At 43.0% G+C, this 27,520-nt stretch overlaps 1 protein-coding gene across 1 annotated transcript in view; it reads right to left on the bottom strand.

The window, feature by feature from the left end:
- Positions 1 to 27,311, bottom strand: part of PRDM10 (PR/SET domain 10) — a gene marked incomplete at its 3' end in the record, with an annotated part of 94,371 nt that extends 67,060 nt beyond the window's left edge. Inside the window, exon 1 of the mRNA XM_080929673.1 lies at positions 27,203 to 27,311. The remainder of the gene's footprint in view (positions 1 to 27,202) is intronic.
- Positions 27,312 to 27,520: the final 209 nt, after the last annotated feature.

The raw sequence follows: 27,520 nt of genomic DNA, 5'->3' as shown, positions 1-27,520 counted from the left end.
ACTATGGGGAGAATAAATGTCTGAAGTGTTCAGTCTCCTCTAACTCCAGTTCTCAGTCATGTCTGAGTTCCCATCCTGTCACTTATCCACTGTGTCATCCTTCATCTTTGGTCATAGCATTCACATCATCACTGGGCCATTCCTAGCTAATGACTTCTCTAGAACCTTCTGAGAGTCCAGGAGAAGCTCCTATCTCCACTGCTTACAACTATGATAGAAAGGTTTCAAAGAATCCAACTCTATGGTATAAAACAGCAGAACTGGCTACAGTATTTTAAAATTCCAAGGCTTGGAGATACCAACCAATTAGCAAAGTGCTTGTCCAACACACAATGCCCTAAATTCAGTTCTTAGCACTGCATAAAACTGGGCATGGTAGTTAATGCCTGTACTCACAGTACTCAGAGGGTAGAGGCAGGAGGACCAGAGGTTTAAGATCCTCTTCCTCTACAGAGTAAGCAGGAGACCAGCCTAAGCTACACGAGACCCTCCCCAAAAGAAAAAAAGAAAAAGAAATTCCATGCTCATGGTTCTCAATTACACTCTGATAATAGAACATCATGAAATATTACCATTTCTCTAGATATCATTTGAAAAGCAAGATCAATCAAAAAGGGAGCTACAAAAGCACTTGCCATGTAAGCCTGACAACCTGAGTTCAGTCCTTGAAACCCACTTAAAGGTGGAAAGAGAATAGCAACTCAACCAGCTGTCATCTGACTGCCAGAAATGTACCATGGTACACACATACACACACACTCACAGATACACACACACTCAAACATATAAATGCATACATACTCACAGATACAGATACACACACACACACACACACACACACACACACACACAATAACATAACAAAACAACCATTCTTTTAAGAGTAAAAAGTAGTCAAAGTGGTAGTGATGAAGAGATGGCTCGGTAATTAAAAGCACTTGCTGCTCTTGCAGAGGACATAGGTTCTATTCCCAGCACCTACACGGTGGTTCATAACCATCTGTAACTCCAGTTACAGGGACCTGTTGCTCTCTTTTGGCTTCCTTGGACACCAATCACACGTCATGTACACACACACACACATGTAGGTAAAACACTAGTACGCGTAAAACAAAATAAATACATATTGAAAATAATAAAAAATATTGGTGCTAGAGAAGATTAGTCCACAATGCCCCTGCCACTGTTCATTTACAAATGGTTAAGTAGTAATCTTTTTCCATGTTTTTCCATAATAAAAAGCTGAAATAAAAAATCCATAGATAACAAGTAATAATCACTATCCCACTTCATGAAGGAGATGAGATGTCACTGGGCACTTTTCTCACAACAACCAGGTATGGCTACAGGAAGCAAGAGTTGGCATGTTCAAGAACAACCCTCCCTCCCTTGCCAAATTGGCATTGTTCGCTTGCTACCATTGCAATCTCTTGGGCTCAGGTCTTGAACTGTGGCCAACACCATCCTTCTGAAATTCTTGGAATCCAATCTGCTGCTTAGGCAGCGGGCTGACTATAATATCACTGCCTTCCGGAAGCAGTAGACAGCAGTGGCAGTCAGCACTGCAGTCTACATGTTTAACCTCAGCTGCACTCTTTACTTCTTGAGTTGTATTTGCACCAGAGCTGGAGTCAGGGGGAAAGCCTCAGGAAACACTGCAGTTACCTAGGTACTGCCACTAAGAGCTTGTTAGGAAGAAAAGCAAAGGTGAAGGAGACAGCAGGAGGCTACAAAGGGGCAGAGGCCATGCTGGCAACCTAGTTAAGAGCTTCCACACTCACATCCTCATTGGTTTCTTACTTCATAAAGTCTCAGACTTTGGAGCTAAACTTATTTCTTGGATCTCTGACTACTGACCTGATTCTCAGGGGTTTTGCTGTAGCTGTTTCTTTTTTATGCAAGATTTAAGAAAACTCCCTGCACATTTTGAATGTACCCACTACCCAACAGGCTCCTGCCTTTGACTACTTGGTCCCCAGATGGCAGTGCTGTTTCAGAACTTTAGAATGTAGGACCCAGCAAAAGGAAATAGGTCAGTGGGGAACAGAACTTAGGGTTTTCTATTGGCCTTGCTTTTTGTCCTTGCTCCTTGATCAGCTGAGATAGAAGCAAGCAGCGGCCAGGCACTCCTCCCACCATGGAGCCTGCTGCAAAATGCCTTTCCCACCATGATGTCCCTTCAGGATACATTGTATTCACTGAAATCTCAGCCAAATGAATCCTTCCTTCTTTGTGTTGCTTCTTGTCAGATATCAGGTCAAACTAAGGGAAAAAGTAAGTCACAGTAGCAGCTCCGACCAATGCAGTTCTTTCCTGGGGACAGAGCCTGACAGGAGTGACCAGAGAGAAGCAGTGGGCTCAGTGCCAGTCACGAGGACAAGATATTGAAGATAAATAACTCAAATTCATCTCAGTCAGAATCCAAGGCGCTTACAGTGATCAACTCAGATCATTAATTTAGTGTCCAACCCAAAGAAGCTGGTTAAATCTCAGGTTCAGAAAATGTATCTTAGTGCACAGTGACAAGCCAGGCGGACAACGGCAATGAATAAGAAGCACACTTAAAGCTGAATAAAGTGTAATGAACATAAAGAGCTTTTGTTCTGTTCTCATTTGGAAGGTGAGCTAAAGCTTTTACATTTAACTGATTCCTGGAACAAATAACTTTAGTATTCAGGGAAGAAAATGTACTAAGCTTAGTTATAACTGGAGAAAGGAAACTGAAGCAGAAATACAATAGACAAACAACAGAGTAATACAAATTCCTTATTCTTCCTATGAAGTGCAAGCCTATTTAATCTTTGAATATATGCTGGCTAATTTCATGTCATAAGCTTCTTGACATAAGCTAGCATTGTTTTGAGAGAGGAAACCTCAACTGAGGAAATACTTCCTCAAGATTGGCATGTGGGCAAGTCTGTGGTGCATTTTTTTGATTGATGGCTGATGTGAGAGGACCTTGGGCTGATGGTCCTGAAATGTGTAAGAAAACAGGCTGAAGCGGGACATAGTGGCACATCCCTTTAATCCCAGCACTCAAGAGGCAGAGGGAGGTGGATCTTCTGCTTTGAAGGCCAGCCTGGTCTACAAAGCAAGTTCCAGTATTGCCAGGGCTACACAGAGAAACCCTGTCTTGAAAAAAGAAGGAATGGGAGGAAGGAAGGAAGGAAGGAAGGAAGGAAGGATTGCTGTTAAAAAGTAGGAATCAGGGCTGGAGAGATGGCTCAGTGGTTAAGAGCACTGACTGCTCTTCCAGAGGTCCTGAGTTCAAATCCCAGCAACCACATGGTGGCTCACAACCATCTGTAATGAGATCTGATGCCCTCTTCTGATGTGTCTGAAGACAACTACAAGTGTACTTACATATAATAAATAAATAAATAAATCTTATAAAAAAAAAACTGGGAATCAGTAGTCACAGGTATATACAACAAATATCAGAACCCTCCTGCCCATTGAGGTTTTCCAAGTGCCTTGAGTGAGCCTGCTTCATGTGCTCTTCACTTCAAGAGCTGAAATGCTCTACTCTTAGTGAGACTCTAGAGAGAGGTTATCACCTCTAGTAACCCAATCACCCACTGATCATGTTGGGGTAGCCTAGTCTCTCCACCCATGAGCATGGTGTCCATCACCATGAATAGCAATTTGACTCCAACGAATAAGTTACTGGAGAACCTAGAAGCAGAGGAGGAGGATGCATGGCTAAAATAGTTCTCTAAATGCATTAGAAAATAAAATGTACACAATTTTTGCTAGAATAAATATGCCTGAGAAGCTGAAGGCTTTCAGAATATTCAAAAACGAAGAATAAAGTAATGGCTCACTTTTTTAAGTCCAGCATTTGGAAAGCAGGAAGATCTCAGAGTCTGAGGACAGCCTAGTCTACACAGCAAGATCTAGAACAGCAGGGGCTACAACAGAGAAACTCTATCTTAAAAAATTGAGGGGGAAGTGGATATTGCTTAGTGAGAGAATTCTTGCATGGACGGTTTGATGCTAAGTCTACAGGGAGAACAGAGATTATGCCTTTGACTAATAAAATTGTTTATTTGCTTTCTTTTTGTTTTTTGTCCCCCACCCCCCAAGACAGGGTTTCTCTTGTAGCACTGGCTGTTCTGGAACTCCTTCTGTAAAACAGGCTGGCCTTAAACTCAGAGATCCACCTGCCTCTGCCTCCCACGTGCTGGGACTAAACATGTGTGCTACTACTGCCTAGCTTGGACTATTTCTATATAGCCAGAGAGGTGTAAAGTTGAGAAGAATAAGAACATAACAGTAAAAGCCATTGCATATATCTACTGAGGGCACATTTAACAACAGGTATAAATGTCAACAATGAAACTGAAAATGACTGCTCCAATTATAAAAAAAACAACAAAGCCGCATCGGAAAAAAGGTTCTGTGCCGTTGGTTGGAGGTGGGCATTTAGAAAAGTGTTCAGACACCTGTAAGTAAAGGAAGGCAGATCAATTTTGGAATAAACAGCCTTTTGATTTTATGACAGTAAGCAGTTTCAACTCTAAAAGGGTTGTAAAATACAGCTTAAAGAAATATTCCTTGGGGCTACCTGTTGCTCCTGCAGATGTCCCACAACTACATGGCAGCCTATAGCTCCTATAACTCCAGCTTTAGAGATGAGATATCCTCTGGCCACAACAGGAACCTGCACACATACGGCACACATAAACTCATGCTGGTGCACAAATAGACAAAATAAAAACTAAATAAAGAGATTGAAATTTTTAAGGAAAGGAGAGAATGAGGGAAGAAAGGAGAGAAGAAGAGAGAAGAGAAGGAAAAAACAAAGGAAGGAAGGAAACTCGTTTCACCAGGCTAGAGAGATGCCTTAGTAACTAAGAACACTTGCTCTTGTAGAGGACCTCAGCTTGGCCCCCAACACCCACATGGCGGCTCACAACCATCTGTAACTTGTAATTCCAGAAGATTATACATCTCCTTTTGGCTTCTGAAGGCATTGCACGTACATGGTATATTTGTATATGTGCAGGCAAAACACTTACATACATAAAATTAAAATCTTAAAATGAAAGAAAAAAATGTTCCTAATTGGTTTTTCTGAACACCATCAAGATATTATGTAACCACAAGAAAGTTGGAGTTTGATTTAAAAACAAACAACAACAACACAAATAGACCAGAAAGCAGAGAAGTGAAGTGGGAGCAGGTAAGGGTGAAGTCCACAGAACAGGGTGTGTGTGTGTGTGTGTGTGTGTGTGTGTGTGTGTGTGTTTGCACGAAGGCCCACTCCCTCTCCATGCAAAGTCCTCCACGCCCTTCTTGCAGGGATATCGTTCCTTGCTTCCCCTGTGCACAAAAGGATTCTAGGATCATCAACTAAGGCTTTTTCTTCTAAGGAAGGTCCTTTTTCTCCTGTTAGAGTAAGGGCACTCCTTTCTTCCTGCCTCAAAAGAGAAAGCAAGCCAATCTTTCCTGTTAACCAGGGAATGTGGACTTTCCCCTTTTAGTTCAATAAGAACTTTTCATGTACCAAAAACAAAGGTGACTCCTCCCATCTCATTTGATAGTCTGCTCATGAGGCAGTAGGGCTCCATCAAGTCCTTCAAAGAAATCTCTACCATTCATTCAAAGAAAAGAAAAACCCAGGTGATAAAACTTGTTGGGGGTCTGAGCTGTCAAACCTACATGAAAACCCTTGGGAGTTCTAAGGGATGACAAACCTTGATGTCTGCCTTTGCAGGATCATAAAGAGCAGCTGCTTGGCTGATAAGATGTGAGGGCAATTTCAAAGAGAAAGCTGTCAGGGGTCTCTTCTGCTCTCAGGAGCTGCTAGGTAGAGCCTCGGAGCAGCAGTGTGTGTGCCTTCAGAGCAGCAAACCACCTAGAGCATCTGAGTCCGGACAGATTCACCATGTACCCAGCTGCTGGAACAGACAGGTACCCTCACAAGGAAACCCTGGCTTTCCTCCAGGCCCACTGTCCTCTGACAGCCTACAACCATGGTTCCTCAAGGCCTGAGCTATTCTATGGCTGGTCTGTCACCCAGAGGGCCAACCCTTCCAGTGTAGAGGGACAATTTCAAAGTGTATTTGAGTAACCTTGGACCTCACCTTCTGTGTGTTCAGGGACATGATACTACCAAACATCCCATTCCTCCAGTCACCTGGGTTCCTTGCTAGGTCCCTAGCTCTGGAATGTTGGCCCTGTGCTCTGACTGCTGATGTCCCCAGCCTGCTGACATTACCTGTAGGTTTCTCTGCCTCTCCAGTCCCACTGACCAAACCCCACACTGTGGTCAACACTTGTGTTACCTTATGACTGTGCTTACCAGAAACTTTTGAACTTACCAATGCCAATACAGGTCATCCCTGACAAGAGCAGCATTGCCTCATGACCTACTTGAAAACCAAAAAAAAAAAAAAAAAAAAAAAAAGCTTTTATCAAGGGCCTGAGTTCGGTTCCCAGCACCTACATCAAATGGCTCACAACTCTTGTAATTCTAGTTCCAGGAGGATCCAAAGCCTTTAAGCTGGATAGTGACCCATAATTAAAACAAAATAGCAGGGGGCTAGAGAGATGACTCAGCAGTTAAGAGCACTGATAGCTCTTCCAGAGGTCCTGAGTTCAATTGCCAGCAACCTCATGGTGGCTCACAACCACCTGTAATGCCCTCTTCTGGTGTGTCTGAATACAGCAACAGTGTACTCACATAAAATAAAATAAGATAGAAAAATATTTTTAAAAAGACAAAACAACAAAGGATCTAAGTAAACATTTTCCCCCAATATTTATACAAATGTGCAATCACATATGGAAAGATATTTCAGAGCTGAAGACATAGTTCAGTGGAATAGCAGGAACTTGAAGGCACAGCAGGACTGAAGACCCTACATTCAATTTGAACACTAACACACATATATACACAGTATCTCAAAAGAAATAAAAACATAAAATGCCCAAAGGGAATAATGTGCAGAGAGATCTTACATAATTGAACCTTTGAAAACAAGGCAAGCAGGACATGATGGTGCTTGCCTATATCCTAGCACTCAGGGGGGTGCTAGGAGTTTAAGATCAAACAAAGACTATGTGTGTGTGTGTGTGTGTGTGTGTGTGTGTGTGTGTGTGTGTACACATATATAGAAACTGCCTCAAAACAAAAAGAAAAAAAAGAAAAACAGTAAGTGAGCAAAGCCAGCCACAGCTTACTCTGTCTTTAAGGTAGGGAACTGGTAAATGCACACACGAAATGTGCACAAGTGACTGCTACAGGCAGGATTGGGAGGGGGCTAAGGAGTACATGTTTCTTTGAGGTGATGGAAATGTTCTAAAAACAAAAATGTATGTAGATATATTTTTTAAGTAAACACTGAATTAGAAAAAAATTATAGTATAGAATTGTTTTACATAAAAAGTAAGTCACCCTTTCCCTTCCTACTCCATCTCTAGATATGGCCACTGTTGGTAATCTCTGTGAGTCTTCCCACTGTTAAACAAGCCCGACACACAGAAAACAGCTGTCTCTAAGCACATGCTTAAGTAGAGCCATACAGCATGAGTCACACTTTAGTATGCTGAGGGCATCTTTTAAGACACTCAGTATTTTTAGTAAATACCACTTCTAACATAGTAGATTTATCCAAAACGTATTCAAATATTTACCTACTAAAGGAAATGTTTTGGAGGTAGTGATCCCAGGGTCAGCCCCAATGCCCAGCAAGCACACTGCCACTGGACTACATCCTCACTCAGTATTTTCATTCTTACCCCTTTGGGGGTGGAGGTGTTTTCAAGACAGGGTTTCTCTAGATATTCCTAGCTGTCCTGAAACTCTGTAGACCAGGCTGGCCTTGAACTCACAGAGATCTGCCTGCCTCTGCTTCCTAAGTACGGGACTAAAGGTCGTGCCACCACCCAGCTTCATTTTTACCCTTATTTTTTTTTAAAGATTTAAAAAAATATATTCATGGATTATTTGTGATGCAGAAAAACCATCCATACATTCAAACGTAGGGAATGTCTGAGAAGCTGGGCAGCTTACTCAAGAGACTGACAAGGAAGCATCACTAGAACCCACAAGTTTGTGGCCAACTTCAACAGAGTAGGGAGGCCCTGCTGGTTAGAAAAAAAATGCTACATCCTGTTTTACATGTACTTTTTGCTCATTGTAACTAGTAAGACCTTAATGCAGAGTATCAAACCTTAAAAAAAAGAAGAAAAAAGCCAAGCACTGACAAAAATGTATAAAAATTTTTTTATTTTATCTTTGTTTTTTAAAATAAAGTTTTAAAAAAAAAGAAAAATATGCAAAATAAAGTCAGGCACAGTGGTAAATGCCTGTGGTCCCAGCACTTGGGAGACACCTGGTCTTAAAAAACTTTTCAAAATACAAATAACTTAAACAAAACACTAGCCATACACATGTTCATTGTTCATGTGTGTACAGGTTTTTGTAGGGGGAGGGAGGATGCTTGTATGTGTTGGTGGGGGTGTTTGTAGGAGGGTTGTTGGGAGGCAGCAGTCAAAGCTGGGTATTTTCCTCATTGTTCCCACCTTACTATGTGAAACAGGGTCTCTCACTGAACCTACAGCTCATCATTCAACTAGCTGGCCAGGAGGGCCCAGGGTTCCTCCTGTCAGTCACACACCAGTGCTGGTATTGCAGGTGTGTGGCACAGTGCCCTGCTGTTACATGGGTACTAGGATCAGGGTCACAAGCCCTTACTGCCTGGGCCCTCTCCCTAAGCCCATTTCACCTGAGCCTCACCTTGGGCAACAGTGACCTCCAAGGAGCGCTGAGTTGGCTGATACTTAGTCCACCCTGCATCTTACATTGTGTGTCTAGGTTCCACTTCACCCAGTATCTTTCTCAACCACTCACCACGTCATACGGTTTTTGAGACAGGGTCTCTCACTGAACCCAGAACCCACAGGTTGGTTAGACAGGCTGGTTAGTAACATTCAGGAATCCACCTGTCTCTGTTCTCCCCAGCTCTGGGGTTATAGGCACAGGCTGCTGTTCTGAACTTGGGTCCTCAAGTACTTTACCCATTGTGCCATCCTCCCAATTTCCAAGCTCTCCATTCAAAAAGGGAACATTTCTTTCCTTCTTTATGCTCAAATTTCCTCCCATCTCAGCTCTCAGCTGACAAACTTGTCTCACATGTAACTGGGAAAGAGACGCTTTGGGGTAGTCCCTACTCACACTGATTAAGCCTTCCAATTACAATGCAGAAAACATCCCAGGTCAAACCAAAGACTAGTCACAACCTAGGTGGCTCCAGAGGCAGGCCTTCTTGGGCCCTGAGGACCTATTCTTTGTTTCTTCTACAGTATCAGTTTCTTTCCCCATAGGAACATTCACATCAACAAATATACACCAGAATCTCCTATTTTCATTAAAAAATAAAAGCCAGGGTTGGAGAGATGGCTCAACAATAGAGCACTGACTGTTCTTCCAGAGATCCTGAGTTCAATTCCCAGCAACCACATGGTGGCTCACAACCATCTGTAATGGGATCTGATGCCCTCTTCTGGTGTGTCTGAAGAGAGCTACAGTGTACTCATACACATTAAATTTAAAAAAAAAAAAAATTTTTTTTTTAAAGAAGAAAAATAAAAGCAGGCTCTGTGGTACATGCCTCTACTCCTAACATTCAGTAAGACAGACAGACAGACAGGCAGACAGACAAGTAGACAGGTGTATGCACACACAGAAAATTTGGGGGTGAGAGCTGGGTTTTAGGTCCGTAATAAAGCATTTGCCCAGTATGCACAAGGCCCTTGGTCTGACCTGATCCTAAGTACTAGAAAAACAAGATTGAAAATGTCTAGACTTACATGGTATTCTGATAAAATGTTTACAATGAAACAAGTTTCCCTTGCACCTAGCTTCCCACCCAACTACCTACAAATCTACCTACTCTTCCTCTCATGTATTAAAACCTCTGAGGTGCTACCTATAGTTCATCTCCACTGCCTCATTTAATAATATACATTAAAAAACAAGTATACATCGCAGGCTTGCTTAGAACTCACTATGTAACCAAGAATGACCCTGAGCTCCTGATCCCTATGCCTGTTTCTCAAGTGCAAGCATGTACCACAAGTGGTTTATGCAGTCCTAGCTGTAAGGCAAACACTTTTCCAACTGAGAATACAACCCCAGCCAAAATTATACCTTTTTAAATGCATGTGCCAAAGGCAAGCCTACACCACACTTCTCACCCCACTGGGCCTTCCAGTGGCATCTGCAACCCCCTTAGAGCCCTGTCATTGATCCTGTCTCAAGGGCTTCCTTCTATACCAAGAGCATCTCCTTCACAGACCCTCTGCTGCCTGCAGCTGTGTTGCCTGGGCTCTCTCCAGGTTTTCCCTCCCCTTTATACCTTCAGGCTCACCTACCCCAAAGAGAAGGGCAATGTTTTGGCAACAGTATAGAAAAACTAATTGCTTTACATCATTCAGATGCCAAAGTCACTGTTACCTCCTTAAATGGCCACTTTGCACACTCTTGCACACTCGTTCTCACTTGACTTCCTTAACACTCGCTAGGTATCACCATCAATTATAAGGAGATCTGAGGATGTGACTCAGTGGCAGAGCACTTACTTACCCTGTATGAGGCCTTGGGTCCTATCCCTGGCACTGCAGGAAAAAAAAAAAGAAAGAAAGAAAGAGGAAGGCAGGAAGCCAAGCATGGCAGTGCATGCCTTTAATTCTAAAAGAGGCAAAACTCTGAGTTTGAGACTAGCATGATCTACATAGTAAGTTCCAGGACAATCAGGTCTATGTAGAGAGACTATGTCTCAAAACAACTAATATGAAAATGACCTACAACTGCTACCACAGTGAAGAAATTGTATGTGTATGATATCAAGATTTTTACCTGAGTTTGAATGAGCCAGAAAGGGTGAAAAACACTAAAGGGAGGAGCTATTCTAAGCTTGGGACTATTCTAAGAGGATCCCAATTCCTGCCATCTATACAATGAATAGGTACAAAGCGTTCAGCTGCTCTTGTTATAAAAAATTAAACTCTAAATCCATTCTTTTGAATACAAAGAATAGGCTTGAAGCCAGATCCAAAAAAGAGCTCTTTAGATAGTATGACTGCCAAACTACAAGGTAGTCGTCACGGGTGACCACTGGCTTTGACTGGTCTGTCACCCACAACCTGTGACACTCAAAAATACTGCAAGGTCTGTTGAGCATCTTCGTGCCTATCAGGGGACTTTGCACCCACAGTGGTTACAGCAGGCTGCAGCCAGCATAAGCAAACCCAAGCTGTGGTCTGCTACAATGCAGGCCTTCTGCCTCTTCACCCAGTGCCTCCAATCTGCTCAGGGAACAGGAAAGGCCAGAGACCCAGGATGATAATGATATTTATTGGAAATCACATAGCAGCAGTCTGTCCTTGTGTGGCTGTAAATCCTTTTGTAATTCTTTGTGCCTTAACAAGCCTTTCCAATAGTCTGCCGCTGACCAAGCTTGTTTTCCCTTCAGCTCTGTCACTGTCATATACCACTGCTGAAGGAGGTGGCAGAGCTTGAGGACGTGGCCAGGTGAGTTAAGTCATTACTACTGAACCTCTCCCATAAATGCTAACAGCACAGTTGTCCCTACTGTAGAACGGCGACAGTGAGAAATAAATACAACAGGGCTGTGGTACACATGGCTCAGTGGCATGGCTTAGCATACACAAAGGTTCAATCCATAGCACCAAAAATAAAAAGTAAATTAAAATGGGATTATGTAACCGACAAACGATAGAAAATACAGATTGTATAACTGAAACACGGAAACCCACAAAAAGGTCCTTTGTCATTAGTGTGGTTGTTAATAAAACTGCTAATAGATCTAATAATTCATGGTCATCTTAAGATTAAAAGGAATGAGAATAGCCATAAGAAAAAACACACCACAGATTCTTTTTGCTCTTGCAAAGGCAACACATCCCTCAAATTCAAAATGTACAAGCTATAAACTGTAAACTAGCCAAAGTCCAGCTTCAGAAAAACAAGACAGAGGGCTGGGGTAGCCTAGTGATAGAGCACTTGCCTAGCTTGTATGAGATCCTGGGTTTGGTTTCCGAGGTCATTAAAAAAAAAAAAAAAAAGGTGAGCATAAGTGTGGAGACTTCCGTTTCAGCAAAATAATAATCATCTAGTAAGCTCCCAACCTAACGCCAGGCAACATGTTTCAGGCCATGTTGCTTCATTACACAAAAAAATGATTCTTTAATGATGTTCTAGTTTTTTTTTTATCCTTATTTTGGTAGGATATCTTCATTTTCTCAACTTTATTCTACATTTTGATATAGGAACATAAGAACAAATAATAAGACTATAGAGAAACTAGAACTTCATATGCTGTTGGTGATTAAAATACTGTAGGCACTTTGGTAAAGAGTCTGGCAATTGATCAAAAGTCTAAACAGCTATCAAATGACACACTGATTCCTTATGAAGATATAACAAACCCTAGTGGAGTAACATATTTCCCCAAAGAACTTGTCCATAAATATTCATAGTGTTAGTTGGAAGAGCTAAGACCTGGAAACAATCCAAATACCCATCAACTAATAACAGGATGCATAAAATGTAGAATATCTATATACATGTCCATAAAGGGGAATGAGAAATTGGGAGGTTAAGGCAGAAGGCTAGCCAGGTCTTCACGGACAAGCCATATCCCAAAACAAAAAGAAACAGAACACAGCAAACCAGTTAGCTATGCTCCTACAGCAAGCTAATTAAACTCAGTGGATGTCAAAAGCTAAAAAATGAAAGGAAGGATTAAGAAGGAGGGAGGGAGGGAAGGAGGGAGAGAGAGAGGAGGAAGGAGGGAGCTTTATCTCTGAGCTAGACTCCATTTCAAAATTCTTTTGGTTTGGGGGTTTCTTGGTTTTTTTTTTTTTTTTTTTTTTTTTTTTTGTTTTTGTTTTTTGTTTTGTTTTGTTTTATGGGCTTGTTCTTGCTTGGTTGTTGTTGTTGCTGTTGCTGTTGTTGTTGTTTTTGCGACAGAGTCTTGCTCTGTATGTAGCCCAAACTAGTCTAGAAGACTCCAACCCTGACCTCTAGAGTACTGGAATTATATTCATGAACCACCATGTCCAGCTCCAAGGCTTATTCATGATTAAAAAGATGGAAGTTTAACCAATATAAATTTTTACAAAGAGAAAACATGTAAATTGTGAGAGTTCCAGGACAATGCTCAGGTGGGGTACCCATGAGGAGGAAGGGACAAAACCAAACACAGATCTGGGGAGATGACTCAGCAGGTAAAGCCTCTTGCTATGCAAGACTAAACCCTAGAACCCACCTGAAGCTCAGAGCAGGCCTGCAATCCCAGTGTTCCTTCAAGACTCAAAGAGGGGGAGAATCCACAGGCACTCATGTGCCAACTAACCTGGCATGTTCAGTATCAAGCAAGGCAATTGGCAAGGACTGATCTCGACGTCATCCTGTGACTGCATGTGCACCATGTTTGCACTCACACAGGCAAAGATTTTTTTTAAAGCATCAAACAGGAGGTGAAGATACAGCTCAGTGATCAAGAGCACTGCTGTTTTTCCAGAGAACCCCCAAGTTCTGTTCCCAGCACCAACATGGCAGCTCACAACTCTCTGTAACTCCAGTTCCAGGGGTCTTATCTGGCTTCTGCGGGCAGCAGGCCCTATGTGGTATACAGACAGCAGGTAAAACACTTACATACATAAAATAATAAAGTAAGACTAAGGGCAGGGGAGAAAATAGGAATAAAAAGCATCAAACAGTGGCTAGAATGGTCTAAACCTGGTCTAAAAGGTAGAAATCTTAAACCTCATCTTGCTGGTCTACCAAGAGTTTCAAGGTTCATTGACCAGTTTTTCTGACTTCAAACTGGAGGCTGGTGAAAGGTGAATTTCAAAGCCTGATCCATGTAATCAGTTGCATATCAAGAAAAAAGCACAGAAATCTTTGTAAATTTCCAGGTGATCCTTGTGTAAGACAGATCTAGCTCTGGCACAGCAGGAAAAGAAAAATGCACAACCATTTGAAAAGTAACTTGAAGGCTTCTTACAATGAGGCCAAGACCTGCTTCTGATAATTGGGGCAAAGAGAGCTCAGAATTGTTAGCCATCTTAACGATGTGAATAAATATTCTTATACAAACTTCAAAAGGTCAGCACTCCTATCTTAAAAAAGAAAAGCGAAAGAAAGAAATGTTGTATAAAATGTATAAAAGCTCAGCAGGTAAAGGTTTTGAAACTAAGCCTATCACCTGAGTTCACTATCTGGAATTCACATCAATAGCAGGACAGAACCAGCTCTTGCAAGTTGTCCTTTGACCTGAACATGTGCATACAAACACACAGAGAGTTAAAATAAAACCTTTTCTGTTGCTAAACAAAAGCTTAGCAAGAATGTGTACATCTTCCTTCAAGATGCAACTTTCCAGGTTCTTTAATCTAACTGAGGGTCTTTATGACTTAGAACCCTGGAGGAAGTGGGAATGAACTCTCTTTACTAACCAGGTTGTTCTCTCCTTTACTTTCCAGCTTTCCCTTACTACATGGTAACAAGCAAAACGGTACCAGACAACTATGTAGATACCTAAAATGAACTTTGAATGTAAATATGGACTCACAGAAATCATCTGAAGACTAAAAACGGATGTCAATGACTCACTGACTAGTCCTGGGCCACCCTGTTATTCACTACAGATAGGGTTACAGAGCTCCAGCACTTTCCCTCCAGTTCTCTCCCGCACAGCAGCATCACTTGTAGACAACTTACAGGCAGATAAATGCCACTTGTGACGTGGCTATGTCTCTGCATGGATTGCTACATGTCTCCCCAACCCCCTTGTCTCTAGCTCCTTCAGTAAAGTAGCAGTCACAGTAAGTAAGAAACATAGAAGTGGGTGGGTCTTCTACAAGCCTGAAAAGCTGCAGGTGATTAAGCCTCAAACATTACAAACCCAACACCTCAGATAAAATCCTGGACAATGGAGACAGAAGCACAGTCTGAAGTAGCTCAATAAGCTCACTCTAACTTAACCACTGGAAAAATATAGTCTAAGGAGAACTAAGAAGCTAATTGGTTACTGGTTTGGAATCATTCCCTTTACAGCTAATTCACTGCCCATGTAGACAGACTAATGAGGGCTTCACCTGGTGATACATTCACATAGATGGCATATTGATGCATGTACTGCTTTTTAGAACTCTTTATCTTAAGGGTATGATTCACTTGCCTGCAATGCATGAGGCCCTGAATTCTATCTCCAACAGAGCAAAAAAGAACAAAAACCAACATTTTAAAAAAGAAAGAAAAGAAACTATCTTGGAAGCTGACAAGATGGCTCAGTCAGTGAAGTGCTCACCTTTTGAGCATGAAAACCTGAGTTCAGATACCTCATGCCAAGATTAAAAGGCCAGGCGTGGTGACACACACCTGTAATCCTAGCACTGGGGAGGCAGGCAGACAGGATCAAAAGAGCTTGTTGGCTAGATAGTCTTGTTGAATTGGTGATCTCCAGGATCAGCAAGAGACCTTGACTCAGAAAATGTGCAAAGTGATAAGCACCTAAAGTTCACTCCTTTGGCTCCTGAATTTTCCTGTGAGCACGTACACACACACACACACACAGTGCTCATAGAAAACCTCTCTCACCTAGCATGTAATTAAGGTCTCTAATAATAATAAACTTCCATTTTAATAAAACTCCTATAGTAAGCCACCAATCTCTGATCTGGTGTTCAGATATGGAAGCCAGGACCCACCCAACCCCTATACTGTGTCATTTTGTAGCTCAACCACCTGTCCTGGAACTCCAGAGCATTCCACCCACCTCAGCCTCCAGAGGTCTGGCATAAGAGGAAAGCACTACAACCCCTGGTTGTCACCAGGATGTTTCTTCAAAGTGCTTTCTCAGCATGGAGTAGTGGGAAAGTCATAGACCGGAAAACAAGCAAGGTTTCATTATCTTGACAACTGAAATAATATCTTTCCTAACTCACAATGTTATTGGTAACATAAAGCAGAATATTTGTTATTTTATACCTTGACACTAAAGAGTGTGCCACACCTCAATTCTGTTAAATCTAAACTGTGCCTTATCCAGAAAAGTCCTACTTCATTATTAAACAATTGACTTGGGGATGAATGTCTTTTTACTAGAAACATGAGTTTTCTCATACCTAATCCATTTCACCAGGAAATGTTTAAATTCAAAGTGACAGAATTTTTAAATGATGTGAAGAGGCATTTAGAAATCAGCTCTCCCAGCCAGTGGCTCTGAGGGCAAAAGCCTGTACCACCAAGCCTGAGGACCTGAAGCTGATTGCAAGGGTCCCCATGGTTGATGGCGACCTCTGCTGACCTCCACACTGTGTGTGTGTGCCTGCTGTGCAGGTGGCACCACCAGGGTGGACTCACTGAGGCCCACACTTGAGGGAGTTAAATGACATCACAAGACTGGAATCCCTTGACAGATGCAGCTCTTTATTTTAAAAATCAGCATAATCACTGTTCCACCGGCTCAAAATGCAGACTGTGGAAAGTCACTGTTACCTGAGTAAACAAGGGGTGGGCAGTAATAATAGAGCAGCTGCCATTACTGAGCAGCCTGCAGGTGCTGGGCACTGTGAAATACCCTTTAAATATCAGCTTTCAAAAAAGTCCTTACCACAACCAAGAATGGCTGCTTGTCCAAGCTCAAAACACTATGTGGGGCTAAACTCAGACCCATTACCACAGAGCTTGGACATCTTTCCCCACTGCAGCAACGACTTTCACCCTAGACAGGCTGCCAGGGCCCAGCATGGTTTGTGTTTGCTGCTGTCTCCCATCTTCCACCAGATGATGCAATCACAAAGCTAGACTGCATCTCAAGGGAAGTAGAGGAGGTTATAATTTACTCAGCCCACAAAGAGCTTTAATTGAGCAAATTGCTCAAAAGCCAGAGAGCTAAGTAACTACAAAGCCACAGTGAAGGGTTCCTATTGGGGAAGGAAGGAAAGAGGTAGGGTGTGTGTGTGTGTGTGTGTGTGTGTGTGTGTGTACAGAAACATGCACAAGTTAGCTGGTCTTTTAAAGAGAGCACTGTTCAAAAACAAGGGAGCTAAAGCAAGGTAACTAACAAAGCCATTAGTGAAGGGTTCCCATTGGGCAAGAAAGGAAGGAGGATGTATGTGTATGAGAAAGAGAGGGGAGAGAGAGAGAGAGAAGAGAGAGGAGAGAGAGAGAGAGAGAAAAGAGAGAGAGAGGGAAAAGAGAGGAGAGAGAGAGAGAGAGAGATAAAAGAGAGGAGAGAGAGAGAGAGGGAGGGAGGGAGAGAGAGAGAGCGCAAGCACTCATTGGCCTGGATCTCACCATCACTGAGCTACACAGATACTCTTGTCTTGGTCTTGTCTTGGCTCTGATTAAACTCCATCAGTGTCTAGCTTTATTATATATTGTCCTAGTGTTGCTTTCCAGATAGCAAGGCCAAAAAGCAAACCCTACCAGTCTTGTATGAAGATCGCTGCTGCTCAGCATCCTTGGGATTTGGAGTTGCCTACTTCAACTTGGGTGTGTGGGAATATGTCATTGTGGATTTATGTTTTCTTAGTTACTCACAAGGCTGAACAGACATAAATATATGGGTTTATTTCTCATTTTCCAAGGGCCTGTTGAAGACTTTTGCCTGTCACAAGCATGTTCAGCACCTTGCTTCAGAAGTCTCTTCTCAAAGCAGAGGCTATGCTCGTAATTTTCTACATTAACTTACAGAAGCTTTCTCATTATGCTCTTCACCTGCTTCCTGGGTGTGTGAATATGTATGAGCCTATTTCCGGACTGCTTATGGTGTTCCGTTTATATATCATTATTAATTTGTCAAAAGCAGCATTATGTTGTTTTAGGCATCAGTTCTTGGTCTCTGGCAGAGATGTTTCCCAGCTTTTCTTTCAAGAGTACTCTGCCCCTTTTAGAAGCAGCATGTCTACTGCTTCATTTCTGCTGTGGCTACACAAAGCACAAAAATGTCCCAGAGGTTTGACATCTTTGCAACACTGGACAGTCCTTGAACTTCTGTGGTTCCATTTTACTCAGTCACTCCAGAACGTTTTTAGATTTTCTTTTCTACAACATCTTACACATATTTTGTTGAATTTAATTTTATCTTCAGGGACAGGACAATACATCAGTAATAGAAGCTTGCCCAGCCCATGTTAAGGTCTGTATCTGACTGACAGCACCACAAATATACATAGCTGCTACAGTTTATAACTGTCGAAAACCATGGATCTGAAGTGGGTATGAAACAATGTTTTTGTAAGAGGGAAAAAGTGTCTTAGTTCAAAGTGTCCTAAAGATGACACATGCCTGTAATCGCAGCACTAGAGAGGCAGAGGTAGAGTCAGGCAAGATTCTCTATAAATTCAAAGCCAGCCTGGTCTACATAAGAGTTCCAGGCCAGCCAAGACCATGTCTTAAAACAACATCAACAAATGTCCCCAAGAGGCCTATGTGTTTAAGGACTAGTCCTCTGCTTAGCACTAATAAGAGGTGGTGAACATTAAGAAGTGGGTTCTTGGGGGCTGGAGAGATGGCTCAGTGGTTAAGAGCACTGACTGTTCTTCCAGAGGTACTGAGTTCAATTCCCAGCAACCACATGGTGATTCAAAACCATCCGTAATGGGATCTTCTGGTGTGTCTGAAGATAACGACAGTGTACTCATATACATAAAACAAATACATAAATAAATTTTTAAAAAAAGAAAGAAAGAAGTAGGTACTTTCAGGTCATGGTAGAAGGTGCCCTGAAAGGCGAGTGGGTCAGTGAACTCTTTCTTCACTTTCTGGTCATGGGCCCTACCAATATGCTTCCACTGTGATATACTACGGCCAGTTAGTCATAGAGAGGAAACTCCAAAACTATTAGTGAAATGATCCTTTCCTCTTTATGAGTTGACTATACCCAGTGTGTACTCTGGGGATGGAAATCTGGGCAACACAACAGGAAGTAGGATAGTGATGATAAATATGAGTATTACTTAACTAAATCCTTTAAATCAATGTCTACCACAACAGTGATTTAATCTCATCTTATTCCTAGAATTACTGTTTTGTTGAAAACATTAAAAGAAGCTAAATGTCACATTAAAAAGCATTCTAAGCCAGGTGGTGGTAGGGTATGCCTTTAATCCCAGCAATGGGGAGGCAGAGGCAAGGAGAATCTCTGAGTGTAAGGCCAGCCTGGTCTACAAAGCAAATTTCAGGACCGCTAAGGTCATACAGAGAAACCTTGTCTCAAAATAAAAAGAAAATTGGGGGTGGGATTCTAGGGCCAGGTGTGGGGGCACTTTAATCCTAGCACTTGGAAGGAAACAGATCTCTACGAGTTTCTCTATGAGTTTGAAGCCAGGCTGATCTACACAATGAATTCCAGGACAGCCAGTGCTACATAGAGACCTTGTCTCAAAAACAAAAGTATTCTAAACATCAATGTTTAAAGGCACTTACATTTATCAATAATGAATTCATTAAAATCCAGGAGCTACATGATTGTCTCTCAGAGGTAGAAGGTAAAAGCCTATTGCTGAAGATACCACACACGACGGGAAAGGGGAAAGAGATGTAATTATATTTTACTTAAGCATATATTTAAAATATAGTAAAATCTAGAGGCTGGAGAGCTAGGGGTGTAGTTCAATGGAATAGCACTTTTCCTAGCTTGGTTACATCTTCAGCATCTCACACACAGAGAAATCAAAAATGCTTTTCAAATAATCAACCTCGAGAGAAAAAGAGAGGTAGAAATGATGACAAGATTGAAACTCATTAATACACACAGCACTGTCTAGAACTGAGGATGCAGAGTTCTTACATCTTGGCAGCCTCCTCACACTTGTCTGGTTCACCTCTTGCTTTTTGTAAAATTGAACACTGTTCTATCGATGGCATGTTTTAAGGTTTGGGGGTTTTATTTGTTTTGGTTTTGAGACAGAGGCTCACAAAGTAATGCTAGTTGACCTCAAACTCACTTGTAGACCTGGCTGGGCTCCAATTTACAGAGATCCATCTGGCCTCTGCCCCCTGAGTACTAGGATTAAAAGTGTGTACCACCATGCACCCAGCACACACTAAGAATCAAATGTAAAGTTGAAAATTTGGTCAAAGGGGAATGAAGCAACTGCTCAAGCAATCAGAACTGCTGACTGTGAGGCCCACCCTCCGAGTCACTCTCCCACAACAGGGGCTACTACAATGAGCATGTATGTGGGAGAGAGATGGAAGAGAAAGAGAAACAGAAGGCTTGGTGCACAGTGAAGAGAGGCAGAACTGAAAACTCAAAGGTGGTAAAGGAAAAAGCCTTTGTGAGTAGCTTCAATGTCACCTAAGGCCATGATGATGTCCTGCCCCATGCTACAGCTAAGGGCAATGCCTGGGTCAGTGGTCCTGTTACAACAGGGGTCTGTGTCGATGTCCGTGGCCCATGTTATCACCCAAGACCATGCAGACATTCCTGGTCTGGGCTGCCTCCTGGGGCCATGTTTATGTCCAAGTACTGCACAGATCTGGGCTTGCCCCTTGTTGGGCATACCACTCTGGAGAGCACTCCCTCCTCCCCCAACTCACCTGGGCAGCACAGCAGAGCTGGTGCTGGTGAGCCATCCCAAGGGCGTGAGCACAAGAGAGCTGGCCCTGCCACTAATGTGCCTTTGTTTGTTTGTTTGTTTGTTTGTTTGTTTTGTTATTTCATCTTATTTTGTTTTCTTTTAGGAGGAGGTTGTAAAGTCAGAAGGCACATATGAAGAGACAGGGAAGTAAGATTAGAGTTCATGATGTGAGATTCACAAAGAATCAATGAAAAGACTTTTGGGTTTGGGGTTTGTTTTTTTAAGGAAAGTACTTACAGGGCTGGAAAGATGGCTCAGAGGTTAAGAGCACTCACTGCTTTTCCAGAAGTTGTAAGTTCAATTCCCAGCAACCACATGGTGGCTCACAACCATATTTAATGAGATCTGATGCCCTGTTCTGGTATGTCAGAAAACAGCTACAGTGTACTCACATAAAATAAATAAATCATTAAAAAGAAGAAAGTGCTTCCTGCTTTTGCAGAGAACCAGGGCCTGGTTCCCAGCACCTGCATGGTGGCTCACAACCATCCCTAACTCCAATTCTAAGAGATCTAACACCCTCTTCTCCAAGGGCACTTCTGAACAAGATGCTGACACACATGCAGGCAAAACACTTATATACATGTTTTAAAAGCTAGCCAGATATACTACAAACTTTGGCTACAGGACATGAGAAGTCAAGGCTGTGCTGAGCTGGAAGCTACATCTCAGTGACTAGCTTTCAAGGTGCTTCAAGGTACTTCATAGGACACTAGGGGAGAAAAGTCATTAACAGCTTTCTTTGGTTGTAGGTTCTGCATGCTACACTACCAACCTCCCAGGCAATGTATATCCACTATGCAACAGTGTATGACTGTTATGGGAGTGACCGACTGCTTTGTGTTTGGATTTGAGGCCTGCTCCACAGGTGGGAATTCCTGCCAGGCACTATAAACCTGGCCAAAAGTCTGATGCTACAGGGATCATGGGCTGTAGTGAAAAAGCTACTAGTGTTGTGCTAAATAAATGGATTGTGTCCATCAATATGCCTTCTAAATATTTATATTTATGCCCACAGACTAGTGCTGCTATCAGTTCTGGTCAAAATAATATCCTTGTATAGCAGCTAATAGTTACTAAAGAGATTCATAGCTGGCTGAAGTGCTAAGAATAAGAAATTGCTAAATGCTAAGTCATAAATAGGACATCTTTAACATACACATTCTCTATCTCTCCCTCCCTCTACCCACCTACCTTCCCCACAACACAAGCACACACACACACATGTTCAAAAAACATCAAAGAAGGCATGGAGGATGCTGGAGAAATGACTTACTGGTTAAGAGCACTTACTACTCTTGCAGAGAGAATCATGGTTCAGTTCCCAGCACCCACATGGTGGCTCACAATTGTCTGAAACTCCAGCCCTAGGGAATCAGACACCCTCTTCTGCCTTTCACCAGCACCAGGTATACACATGGTTCACATACATACACTCATACATATAAGATAAAATTTTTAGGGCTGGAGAGATGGCTCAGTGGTTAAGAGCACTGACTGCTCTTCCAGAGGTCCTGAGTTCCGTTCCCAGCAACCACATGGTGGCTCACACCCATCTGTAATGAGATCTGATGCCATTCTGGTGTGTCTGAAAACAGCTACTGTGTACTCACATAAAATAAGTAAAATATTTTTAAAAAAAGATAAATTATTTTTAAAACCTGAAAGTAAGCCTTTTTGTAATTTCAAGAATCTGTGATGGAGAGTAAGAGAGAAGATGGTTGTTGTTCACACCTCTAGCTTCCACATGTAAACACACAGACACATGACACCGCCAAGACAGGCAAACTAGATCTCATTTTGATACTAAGTTCAAACAACTAACTGAATATGCCCTAGTTCAATAACATTTGACACAACTATTAGGATGTGGTTTGAAGACACTCTTCAAAGGAATACTTGTGGGTTTGTGAGAGCTATCATAACCACTAGAAAAACCAACACACCTACAAATTAGCACTATTAGCTGACACTAGAAGAGCCTAAAGATAATAAGCACATATTATTATTGCTACTTGAGAACACCCACCCTAGCAGGCTAAGACTGAGTTGGTCAATAAAAATATAGGAGCCACATAAGTTGGAAGTTTCCAGTAACCATGATGTTTAACCACAGAAAACAGGTGAAATAATGTTATTTAACTGCACAGCCCACGTATTATCATCTCAATATTTAGACTATTTTTTCATACTAAATCTCAAAACTTGATGTGCACATTCCCACTAGCATACTGCATATGCATCATAGTTCAGAAGTTTAGCAGACACATGCTGCCAAAAGGGAACACAGCAGGAGAAACGCCTCATAAATCACAACCTCAGAGTCCCTGACCCTGGAAGACAGCACAGGGGACAAGCTGGACTGAGTTCTCTCCTTCCACCTTGCCAGTCTCGAGGACTGATTGCAGGCCTCGGGTTTGGCATCTCTCCAGCCCCCTCACTCTAATTCTGAAGTGAGTTAAACTTAAAAATAGCCCACAGTAACCAGCTATTTCTTCAGATTGCCAATAAACTTCTGGCAATCATTGTTTCAAGTCAAAGCCCCATGCGGTATTGATCTTATAACAACTGTTTGCAGCACATTTCAACTGGTCTTGCTGTCACTTGAGATTAACCATAACCTTCTTCTTCCTTAACCAGTTCCTCACACACATATCCCCCTAAATTCACTAAACTGTTTAAAGTTATAAAAAAAGAAAAAAAAAATAGAAAAAACAAAAGTCACTGCTTCCCCAGCTGTGGAGATGCTCAGGGTTAATAAGAGTACTTGCCGCACTTGCAAGGTCCTACCTGGCTTAGGGGTCCCAAAACTTACCAGAGACTTACAACCATTTGAAACTGCAGTTAAAAAAAAAAAAAAAAAAAAAAAAAAAAAAAACCTCTTCTGGCCTCTAGGGACATCAGGCATGTATGTGGAACATACACTCATAAACACACAAAAAATAATAATCTTTAGTAGAAGGGAGGAGGAAAAGAAGAGGAGGAACAAGGAGGGACTTCCAGTCACTCCTACAACCTGAACAGACTTTTGTCACCCAGGCATGAGCAACAGGAAGACAACAAAAGATCTCAGAAAGAGAGGAGGGGGGGAATTGTGTTTCAGAAAAACACCATGGTGCAAACTCACAGAAGCTACAGGAAATAAAGAGGAGTTGAACAAGCTCAGAATGTTATGAGCCTTCACTTGGTGTTATAGAGATATTTCAAAAGGACAGGAACCAGACAGCCTTCTACCATGATGTTTCAACTAAACCACAAGAACAGTAAAGAAAATGTGTACAGTGTGGACCAACTACCCTATTCAGTGTCCTGCCCCTACCCCGCCTGGGAGAGCTGCTGTAGAACCACTTTGTAAAAAATCTGCTTGCCCAAGCTTTTGTGTGGTGGGGGGAGGGGTATGCACTGGGGGCTGAACTCAAGGCCTTACACACCCCAAGACACACTCTGCCACTGAACTTCGTTCCCAGCCCTAACATTGCATTTTTCTTAACTCACCAGGCTAAGTTTCTACTTGTTAATCTGTCAGAGTGTCTATCATAAAGAGAAAAGTTCTGCATGCAGAAAAGCAGATAGCTGGACTGGGGAGTGTCTACACTTCTAGGAGAATATGTATTCGAATGGCAACAACCATTGGCACTCAAGTATAAAATAAGATGCTTACTAGTTTTCACCATATAATCTTTTCCAAGTGAAATCATGCAGTCACCGTGTATTTACTACTTCGTAAAATGTAAACTTACTGAGGAAATGGAAATTACAACTCAGGGCTTCTCAGTTCTACCTGGTGTCCATAGGCCTACCCTTTTCTATTGTGTTTGCTTTTACTCATGTGTATTATGTGTTTACCGGCCTGTGACTGCATACTTGGAGCCCAGAGACCAGGTATCTTCCTTGATTATGCTCCACCTTATTTTCTAAAAGGAGACATTCACGAACCTGCATCTCACCCACTTAGCCTAACTGGAGGAGCACCAAGCCTCCCAAATCAGCCTGTCTCCACCCCCAAGTGCTGTGTCACAGGCATGCTGTACCACGACTGGCTTTTATGAGGATACTGTGAATTAGAATTCAGTTCCTCAAACACTTATCCACCGAGCCAACTCACTGGCCCCAAAGTTTTGCTGATTTCTCTGTATAGCCCTGGCTGTTCTGGAACTCAGCTCTGTAAATCTGCCTGCTTATGTCTCACCTGTGCTGAGATTAAAGGTGAGAACCAACTTTTTTTCTTTTTTGTTGGGGATAGAGGTACAGGTGTACTTTGTGGAGTTGGTTCTCTCCTACCACCATTATGTGGGTTCCTGAGAACAAACTCAGGGATCTGGGCTTCCCAGATAAGCAGCTTTACCTGCTGAGCATCTCATGGGCCCAGGAGGTGGAAGCAGGAGGCCTCTTTGAAAGTTTCAGGCCAGCCTGGGTCTATCTATTCACACCAGCTATAAGTACACAGTGAGCCTCTGGCTCAAAGGAACAAAGCAAAGCCCGGAGTAGCAGGGCTTGACTTTAATCTCCTTTAATCCCCGCACACACAAGCAGCTCTGAGAGGTCCAGGCCAACCAGCACTGCATGTCTCAAAATAAATAATTTAGGTAAAATGAGTAAGAAAATTACTCTTTGAGTTCATAGGACTTGTGGGGCAAATTACCAGTGAAAGTATTTAAGCACCCGTTTACACTTAAAACAGACACTAAGCCACACAAGGTACTCACAAATACCTAGTTCAAATTTGTCCTTGAACACAAAGATCTAGAACACACCAATATATTAGTAAGGATTATCTGGTCATTATATGTTAAGGCTTTTTACTTCTTATGCGTTTCTATAGTAATCATGTTATTGTTAAAAAGGAAAGAAATTAGCCAGTGTCAATCTGAGGTTTATATTGGAGTGACACTCCATATCACTAAATAAAAAGCATTTGGGGGCTTTGAAGACAGACCCTGGCCTCACTTGGACATGCTCACCTACATCCAGGTCTGCTGCCTGCAATGCAACGTACAAATTACTTTTGATGGATCATGTTACAGATCATTAGAAAATGTAAAAATTACTTAATCTGAAGGAAAAACAAAAAAGACCTTAAGAAAAAAAGGAATTCAAAAGGTGGGTGTTATTGGAATGATTGAGTCACAAGGTGGGGGAAAAAAAGCCTTTGATCCAAAATAAAAATCGTTCCAGTGAAAATAGTCCATTTTGTGTCAATTTCGCTTCAATTTGTAAAAAGTAAACCCAGTAAAGTTACTAAATATTCCTGATTGTGCAAACGTTGTACGTCACTTTGCCCCCAACCAATCCTGATTTCGTTTTTTCAGTTCTAGAGCAACAAATAAATACAGTTCGTGGATGCAGAAGGTATTGTAGTGGCACCAGTGGAGGAGACGAGTACAAAAGAATACAATGTAATGCTGCACACCCTCGGGCCCACAAAGAGCTTACTGCTGCAGTGGCGCGAACAGGTCAGAAAGCGAGACTAGCCAAAAGTACCTTTTGCCTTTAAAGAAAAGTAGATACATTTGGCCTTAAACACAAGACTAGTGAAAAATGTGCAGGCAAGCTCTTAAGGGCTCTGGGTATGGATGGGCTTTTAGCTGGGTGGATTTCATCAATGACACCACCAAACCACCCCTAACCCTCTGGCTTAAGTGTACATACATGTGAGTATGTGTGTTGGGGGGTTGGTTGAAAATGGGTTGAAATCCAACCTAACAAGACTAAAATAAATGGCACCCGAACTCAGCAGCCTTCGTATAAAATGGTATAGTTGCGGAAGGCAGATCGCAACTATACCGTTTTACCTAGTACCTATTCAACCTGGCTACAGACTTTTCTCGTTTTAATATTAGCTCAATGAAAGCCCGAATCCCTAAGAGGCCCGCCCGCCTCGCTCGCCAGTTTTCTCGGACCTCGGCCTCCGCCCTACCCAGCCCGCCATCGCGTTTGCAGACCGACCCGCAGGAGCTGTCCCCACACTTTGCGGGCGGGGTGGCTGGGCAACACGGGCCGGGATAGCCGCACGAGAACCCACGGCCACACGCGCCACCACCCCCCGCACCGGTCCCGGCCCGCGGCCACCCGCCCGCCCAACCGCCGCCCGGCGCGCAGGCAGCCCAACCGCCGTCCCGGCCCAACCAACGCGGGAGGGGAGAGAGGAGCGCACGGCCGGCGGGGCAGGCGAGCCGCTCGGGGGGCACGGGGCAGGCTGCGCGCCGGGGAGCCGAGGCGGGCGCCGCCGAAGCCCACGCTGGACGCGGGGCCCGGACGGCCTTCCGGAGGGGACTCTCCCCTCTCAACATAGAAGGTGCAGATGGTTTGACCCCCCCACCCCGAGTGAGGTGCCTCGTCCCAGCCCGGCTGGACTGTACCATCGGGCGGTGCCGCCGGGATTGCTCCCCCCACCACTACCATCAGTTCCCCCCCCACCCGGGTCCGCGGTCGGTTGGCCCCGGCCGGGCGCTGAGACGCAGAAAGAGCTGGGCGCCATTTTGGGTGGGACTAAGCAAAGACGAAACACTCTCCCAGGCGATGGGATACTCTGGACCCCGGTTTATCCGGTTCCCTTAATCCTTTAGGTACTTACACGACGTTGGGTGAGGGGAGCTGTACGATCAGCGGGTCCCGGATCCTCTCTCCCTAGGGGTGATGGAAATCAAACCCCCCCGCCGCCTCCAGGTGGTTCTTCCCGCCGCAGAGTGGGAGCAGCATAAAAGGCGGGGTCTTATTAGCATAATCTGCCTGGCAACCTGAGCTCAACGTTATGTGATTGGCTAAACTCTGAAAGTCCCATGCTGTTCCTAGAGACCAGGAACGCTGGGCCGAACTGACAAGCCCAGATTTAAGAGTCATGACGAAAATCCTGGGACGCTAATTCAGTCGGCAGAGAAGCCAAAAGGAGATT

This window comes from Micromys minutus, assembly GCF_963924665.1.
Source record: "Micromys minutus genome assembly, chromosome: 16".
Lineage (NCBI taxonomy): Eukaryota > Metazoa > Chordata > Mammalia > Rodentia > Muridae > Micromys > Micromys minutus.
The sequence above is the reverse complement of the archived record's forward strand: the minus strand, read 5'-3'. Positions and strand labels throughout refer to the sequence as shown.